The 8,622-nt window shown below is 39.8% G+C and overlaps 1 pseudogene across 1 annotated transcript; it reads right to left on the bottom strand.

Moving 5' to 3' along the window:
* Nucleotides 1-3,156: 3,156 nt before the first annotated feature.
* Nucleotides 3,157-6,191, bottom strand: LOC309978395 (cullin-4B-like; annotated as a pseudogene). The gene is made up of 3 exons: nucleotides 5,273-6,191; nucleotides 4,312-5,121; nucleotides 3,157-4,106 (listed from the first exon to the last, which is right to left on the bottom strand). The product of its transcript is annotated as a cullin-4B-like (transcript).
* Nucleotides 6,192-8,622: the final 2,431 nt, after the last annotated feature.

The raw sequence follows: 8,622 nt of genomic DNA, 5'->3' as shown, positions 1-8,622 counted from the left end.
CCATTGACATTTTATTCATAGGAATAAAAGGAATTTGTTCATATTTCAAGTTCATGAAAAGTTTGCTGTTATAAAATGGTCTAACATTTGCATAGCTTTGGCTTTCACAAAGGATTAATCTTTGTTAATTTGATCCATTCGGGACACATTTGTGTGTGGTGTGAAGTGGAGATTCTAAGGCTCTGCTTTTCCTGTGAAGTTGTTTCAGTACCATTCACAGAATAGTAATTCTTTATTCATTGATTTGCAATCCTAGTCCTATCATGAATCAGGTTTCCATATGTTTGGGTATGATACTGGGATCTCCATTTTGTTGATTTGTCTATTTGTCTATATCAACACTAACTTCACAATTCTTTCAATTAGAGTAGCTTTATAATTAAGTCTTGATATCATTTAATTTAGGTTTTCTTACCTTATTTTTCTTCTTCAGAAGAATCTTTGCTCTTTTTGGCCCATTACTGTTCTATGTATGTTTTAGAGTCATCCTTTTAAGATTCATAATATAAAACAAAACAAAACGACAAAAAAATAAAGTCAAAATTTTGACTGAAAGAGCATTGACTCTACAGAATATTTTGAATAGACTTGACTTTTTAATTAAAAAAAATTAAGTATATTCAGAAAATATGATATTTGTATTAAAAACTCAAAAGAACATATGGCTAAATTATTATGAATTATAAGCAATTTAAACAAATTGATTAATAAAAAGTCAGTTATTAACATTATGTTTGTGAAATTGTTTGCTGGATGTTGATATTATTTGGGCTTGTATTTTTTTTGTTGTTGTTTGTTTGTTTTTTAAATAAAAGTTTTATCGGAGAAAAATAGAACCACCACGTACACAGGGAAAAGAGCACAAAAATTCAACTGATACAGAACTGAAAGTCACAATTATCCAATGTTGTTTGTGATTACTTTTCAATTTCTTAAACAGCTCCCCTCAATTTGTTTAATAGTCTCACCAATTTTTTCAGCTGAAATAGCATCAAGTTTTCAAAAACTTAAGAGCCTTAGGGAAGGGACCAGCTTTCAAGATAACGAAGGTGACACCAAGAGTCTCCTAATAGTACCAGTTCTACCTAAAAATTCCTTAAGAGTAATTATCGAGTCTGGTGGAACAGTCTACGCATCTCACAGACCATCAGGGATGAGTTAGAACATTGACTTAGATGGTCCAGTATGGAGAGAGGGCAAACAAAATGGCTGCATTTCCTTGTCAGATAAGTTCATGTAAGGAAACCAGGGAGGCGCTAAGAAAATACAGGCAATGGTTGCTCAAAAATAGTTAGGAAGGCATTCTAAATACCACATATTGTTGGAAAATAGTGTGTAAGTTGATGCAATTATAAAGAAAACAGGCAACTTCTTAAAAAAATAGCTGGTTACAGTTCTTTGATACCTCAAGAAAACAATCAATAGCAAACACAAGAGCCAAAAGTCTCAGTTGAGGGTTAGGACCGAGGTATTCTTCCTAATGGTTCCAAATAGTCAAGGCATTACACTGTTGCAAAAAGCATTAAAGCAGTTCTGATTTTTTAAAAAATTAAAACAGGGCTTCCCTGGTGGCGCAGTGGTTGGGAGTCCGCCTGCCGATGCAGGGGATACGGGTTCGTGCCCCGATCCGTGCATGCGCGGAGTGGCTGGGCCCGTGAGCCATGGCCGTTGGGCCTGCGCGTCCGGAGCCTGTGCTCCACAACGGGAGAGGCCACAGAAGTGAGAGGCCCACGTACCGCAAAAAATAAAAAATTAAAACAAAATTTCTGCTTCTCCTCCAAGATCAATTCCCTTCAAAGCTTCATGGAAAAACAAACAAGGAAGCAAAACAAAACCCAAAACCCAAAAACAAAAGACCACCGATGGTAAAAGAGAAGACTTCTACTCACATTATCAATTTGAAAAACAGTACTTTTGCTATTTTCTATGTATGAACAATCCCAGGACATTCCCCTGAAAAGTAGGTGTCCAGTGGCTATGAGAACTCTTTATCTTCAAGCAAGTTTGAAAGGAATAATATCAGCATAATACAGAATTTGAAATTCCCAACTACAGGGTGTGTGGGGGAAATGAGGAAGGATCTAGTTCTATCTAGGGCTTTAGGAAGTTAAAATAAGGATGATAGGAAATGCTTATATGCCAACAAAAAGGAGAGTTGAGGTGCTTCCAAAAAAAACTTTGGTAGGGAAAATAGGAATGCTAAATCCCAGGAAGCCTGTAAGAATCTACAATTGGTCCAAGTTAAAGACAAAACTGTCCAAACAACATTAATGTCTAAAGGAAGTTGAAAACTAGTTGATGAATTTTTGCTCTTGTAAAAAGTTACAAAACACGTGGGTTTTGTTCTCTTTTGTGATGTTCATATTATATTCATTTTTAATATGAAGAAAGAGTTGGATTTTTCTCTCCTACCATGTTCTTCTAGTACAACTGACCAGCAATTTTCTATTTCAGTTATTTTTATAAGTACCTGTTAATCAGCACAGTAAACTCAGGGCTGAATCATATACACACATCCCATGGGAACATTTTAGGTTGTGTGTATACAAGACCACGTAAGCAACTGTCCCTCTGCTTGAAAACTTGTTTCCAAATAAAGTTTTTAAAAACATCCCTTTCAGTGTAACAGAACATTACTTAGTAAAATATCAATAGCTATGACAACTTATTTTTCTCTTCAAGGGAAATCACAAAACAGGTGAACAACCAAGTCCAGGGTGGTTTTTCTATTTATAAATACATCCAGTACTCTGTACAGTAAATAAAGTTTGCATGCAGTTTAAGTATCTTTAAATGACATTTTAAACAAATAAACCTTTTGCTTCATAATTAATGGTACATAAGAACATCCCTCCTCTTTTTTTAAATAGCCATAGGGACCTCTTCCCCAGTTCCAAATAGTAATCATGAAGACCAGGTACTTTCTTAAGAGTTTTCTGCACATCATACTAAATAACATGCAAGGAGTTCAACAACATTCTTCTTAAAGGTAAGTATTACTCTTTAAATGGGCATGTTAACCACTGAAAAGTCACTCAACTATTTCCATTACACTGCTTCATTTGGTCATTGGTAGTATAAGAGAAGTCAAATAATAACAGGTTACTTTATCCACTGGCTACTGCTTATGACACCAAATGCTCCAAGGCCAACATTTTATGCAACATAATTGTACTGGTTTGGATTTTCTTTATCTCTTTCCATGTAGTCCCGGTCAATTAAGGATTCTATTCTCTTCTTAAGATCAGCAGGCTTTACCGGAAATTTCAACTGGTTGTACACTTCTGAAACAAGAAGATTGTGGCTGTCTTTCTTATCTTCATAGTTTGAGCAATTGCAGCATCGATTTGATACTGTCCGTCTTGAAATACTCTTTCTGTAGTGCTTGCTTGTTGCCCCACCGTTTCCTTCACCTGAATTTGACTGATCTTTATCCTGAAATGTTTGTGCTTGAAATCATCATTACAAATGAACTTGTCACCATCTCCTATAGCTTTACCCTTCGGATTTTTCATCAGAACTCTAGGTTTGCCACAGGCCAATGACTGCAGTGTTCTCCTTAACTCTCCAGCCTCTATTCCCGTAGCCTGCTTGATCTCTTCTAAACTTAACTCCTCTCCCTCATTAAACATTAGCAGCACCAGTGTTTGAAAAAGAGAGAACTGGAGTTCCTTTTTACCCTCTTTAGATTCTGCCTTTAGCACACAGTGTCCTAGGGTTGCCGGCCACTGAAGTTTCCCGCCACTATGTTTGCCTAGGTAAAAGGTCTTGAAAATCTCCCGAAATTTTACCATCTCTGGTGGTAAATGAACTTCCATAGGCACATATGTTGGCCAATAACCCACCGTCAGGATATTCACAGTTAATTCAATATTCCCAGGTACATTCTGGTTCTGCATATACTGTTTGAATTGAATCATGATGTCTTTAGAAAGTTCCATGTCTTTAAACATTCCTTCAAGTTTGCTGGTGAAAGAAGCTCCACATTCATGTCTACGTTTGGACAGCATTGATTTTTCAGCATCCACAGATGCACTCTTCCCAACAGGCGCTTGGCTCAATCTTTCTTATAGAAGGCCTCAAAAACGTCCTTGCCATAGATGAATCTAAATATAATCGTAGGGGCTTCCCTGGTGGCGCAGTGGTTGAGAGCCCGCCTGCCGATGCAGGGGACATGGGTTCGTGTCCCGGTCCGGGAAGATCCCACATGCCGTGGAGCGGCTGGGCCCGTGAGCCATGGACGCTGAGCCCGCGCGTCCGGAGCCTGTGCTCCGCAACGGGAGAGGCCGCAACAGTGAGAGGCCCGCGTACTGCAAAATAAATAAATAAATAAATAAAATAAATATAATCATAATCTTATCCAACATTTTCTCAAGTTCTTCATCTGTAGCTTCTTTGTTGCCTGCGAGAAGCTTTGAATCTGCATACTTAGATATAAGTTCAGCAGGTTTGTTTAGTCTTTTGTTAATGAATGTTTCAAATGCTTCTTTCATGGCATGGAAACGTTTTTCATTCTTCAGGAAACAGATATCAATTATATGGTCAACCTTATCTTTAAAAGCCAGCAATTCTTGAACAATGGTTTTATCTTTTTCGGGATCAATTACAATAGTGCTACCAAATGCCTTAATGTATTCAATCCATTGCTGCAAGAGAACCTGAATGCCACCTCGAACTTTACTGAAGAGCTGATACAGGTGAGATAAATCTTGAATTCGGTTTTCATCAAGGAGTTAATTTAAATCTTTCTGAAGAATCGCTGTTAAGTGTTCACCTAGAAGTTGTTTTTCCACAGTAGCAATTAATGACTTTTGGGTGGTCTGATCTAAGTAAGTAATAAGTCTGTCTGCTTCTTTTTCTAGACGTTTGTTAACATGATGAAGATATACAGGAACTCTCTTTCCTGCATTAATTTTTGGCCTTCAGCTGCGTAGAGTCGGTTAGTTTCTTCCAAAAATCGTTGTTCAAAAGAATCCTGATAAATTTGCAAATCAGAGAGCATGCTTAAAAGGCTTTGGAGTAAACTTCTATCAATTGCTTCACTATTCTTTCCCAAATGGAGGGTCATTGAATTCTTTTTTTTTTTTTTTTTTTTTTTTGCGGTACATGGGCCTCCCACTGCTGTGGCCTCTCCCATTGCGGAGCACAGGCTCCAGACGCACAGGCTCAGCGGCCATGGCTCACGGGCCCAGCCGCTCCGTGGCATGTGGGATCTTCCCGGACCGGGGCACGAACCCTGCATCGGCAGGCGGACTCTCAACCACTGCGCCACCAGGGAAGCCCGGTAGCATTGAATTTTGAAGAACGCAAGTCCTATCCAGAAACAAAAAACTGCTACTGATCATGATCATTTGTCTGCAATGGTTTTGCCAACATCTATCGATCTTCTTTAGAAAAAGAACTCTATCCAATGAATCCTCTCTGAACTGATGAATTTGTGCTTTCATGTGATCTTCACAAATCTGTCTCAGCTGTTTGCACAAGTTTGCAGAAATCTCGTGAGAACAGAGATTTTCCACAGCCTGATAGAGTTCTTCTAAATTGTTCTTAATTGAAGTACTATCCTGGATTAGCTTCCACTGCTTTTTTCAGTTTCTGCCATGTTTCATCTGTGTAGCTTTCTGGTAATGTAGGCTTATCTTTAAAGTTCTTGATCACTGACTTCTTAGCAGAGCCAGGCTTGCTGTTAGCAAAGCTAGAGACGGTGGTAGAAGATTGGGCTAGACCGTTTGAGTGATACACCGAAGCCACAGAAGAGATTAATACACCTTATTTTTAAGTTGCTGCTGCTGAGATGTTGCAGCAGTTGGTGAAGGTGAAGAGGAGGAGGAGGATTCCTCAGCCATCTTCGCATCAAACCCTACACACCCCAGGGTGTCTTCAAAACGCAGCTTCTTCTGTATGCGTACGTGGCTGGGAGCGGCCACTGAAACCCCCAGGCAGGAGAAGGATGGGGTTAAAGGGGATGCCGAATCCCTGGGTTGTAAAGGAGTGGAAGAGAAGGGAGAGGTGGAATCAAAGTCTTCTCTGTCGTTACTACTGTTACTGCCGCTACTGCTGCCCTTCAACTTTCTCTTCTTGGCAGAGGTGGGCGGGGTGGTGCTGGTATTACCATCAGTGGCAGATCTGACCTTCTGAGCAGCAGCAGCAGCAGCTGAGGGATTGGGGAAAGAAAAACCTGTTGGAAACATGAAAATAGCGGGGTCAACAGGCAGACAGCATCCAAAACCTACGTTTATATGCCTGCGTGCGTGTAGGAGAGAAGGTGGCAATGCTAGAGGGGGAAGGGAAGAAAGAGAGGAGAAACACAGAGGACGAGAAGGAAAGTGAAGGGGGCGCTCCACCGGGGGAATGGGAGGGTTTGGGAAGGAGGATAGGCTGACACCAGGAGTGAGCAGAACAAGGGGGAGAGCGGGTGAGGAGACAGACAGATAAACGGCCATGCCATCCCCCTCCCCTGCTTTTCCCTCTCTCTCCCCACTTTCTGCAGGAGTAACTCAGTAAGTCTGTGAGGCTGCAGGTCCTCCTCCTTTTCTCCCTCTTGGCTTGTATGTTTAGGCTTACTGTATTGTTCCAGTCTAGTTATTACCAATAATGTTATCTGGAAATTTATTCTATATGTCTTTTGTGCATATGTTTCTATTGATTATGTTCCTAAAGTAGAATTGCTGGATCATAGGCTGTGTTTATTTTCAACTCTAGTAGAAGATGCTAAAGTGCCTTCAAATATCATGCCACCACTGTGCTCTCACCAGCCATGAACATGAGAAATGCCCTGTACACTGCATTACACCACATTACACCACAGCCTCATCAAAACTTGGTATTGTCAGCCTTTTTTTTTTTTTTTTTAACATCTTTATTGGAGTATAATTGCTTTACAATGGTATGTTAGTTTCAGCTTCACAACAAAATGAATCAGTTATATATATACATATATTCCCATATCTCTTCCCGCTTGCGTCTCCCTCCCTCCCACCCTCCCTATCCCACCCCTCCAGGCGGTCACAAAGCACCGAGCTGATCTCCCTGTGCTATGCGGCTGCTTCCCACTAGCTATCTACCTTACGTTTGGTAGTGTATATATGTCCATGCCTCTTTATCGCTTTGTCACCGTTTACCCTTCCCCCTCAAGTCCATTCTCTAGTAAGTCTGTGTCTTTATTCCTGTTTCACCCCTAGGTTTTTCATGACTTTTTTTTTTAATTCCATATATATGTGTTAGCATACGGTATTTGTCTCTCTCTTTCTGACTTACTTCACTCTGTATGACAGACTCTAGGTCTATCCACCTCATTACAATGGTACCCATTCTAGTGAGTGTGATATTGCATTGTGGTTTTAATATGCATTTTCCTGATTCTTAACGAGGGTCTCTACCTTTTCTTATCTTTACTGCTTTTTGGGTATTTTCTATGCTGAGATTTTTCAGGTCCTCTATTTTTCTTTCAGCCTATCTACCTTAAAAATAATTTTTATAATTAAAATTTTGATATGAGCCCTTAATCAGTTGATGTTTTGCAAATATCTACCCCTACTCTTTGACACTGCTTTCATCTATCACACTCTTTCCAATTCCACTTATTTTTTAAATGGATATATTAAATCACTGCAAGAGACACCTTACCTGTAACTTTTCTCTCCTTTAATACGTTGTTTTATATTCCTGTATTGTAAAACACGCATCTCAGAACAGATTTACACAGCTTATATTTTGCATCTATGCACTCCGTTTTCCAGCAGGTAAAATCTAGCATTTTATTTATTGACATATTTGAGATTCTTCATGAACCAGATGTTGCTTAACTGTTGAGTATATGAAACCAAATACATGTTCCTAATTCCAGCATGCTAATATGTAACTCCATACTTAAGCAGGGTTTTTTTGTTGTTGTTGTTTTCTCTCTTTAGGATCCCTAGAAAAAAGAGCCCATGTCCAAATTATTCCTAAATGTTTATTGGGGTAGGGTGGCAATTTAGGCAGCAAGAGTGAGGGGGGAAATTAGGAAATAAAGCAAGAAAGGACAGGCATTTATCTTCTTACTTGTTCTAATTTCTTGTATCTGACTGATCCAAGTTTATCTGGCAGGCAGTTAACACACTATTCTGTCTGATACCTTTTACACACCTAGATCCCACCTCCCTGATGTGGCATTTCCTTTGAATGTAGAAGTAGTGGGTGGAGCCGGAAGGTCCATGGATCCAGGCAGGTCAGACCCTGCCAATAACAGTGGGATTATGAATGTTTTGCTAAAGCTGGCTTGTCGCCCAGAGGAGAGGGCACACAAGTGTTCCCATTAAGAAATGAGGTCACCTCAGAGGCAGTAGCCAGGTCTCTGAACTGAGCAAGTGGCTTAAGCCAGGATGCAGATGAGGCCAAGTGAGTGTGGCATATGCATACCTGGTTCTGTACACCTTTTATGCTCTCGTCTACCACAGATGCCCTTCACAATAGTAATCTCATGAAGACAATGAGCCACAGTAAAGGCACAGGAAGGAAAGAGGAAAAGACATAATATCAGTGTGTCCGACACCTGTGGTTTGACTAAATCATTTAGTTGCACAGCAAAGGGAATTCTCTCAAAAGACAGGATTTCAAAATTCCGTTTTTTTTTCTGAGTTA

The sequence above is a fragment of the Leucopleurus acutus genome, assembly GCF_964270905.1.
Source record: "Leucopleurus acutus genome assembly, chromosome: 2".
Lineage (NCBI taxonomy): Eukaryota > Metazoa > Chordata > Mammalia > Artiodactyla > Delphinidae > Leucopleurus > Leucopleurus acutus.
Note: the sequence above shows the minus strand (reverse complement) of the source record. Positions and strands in the feature narration are given on the sequence as shown.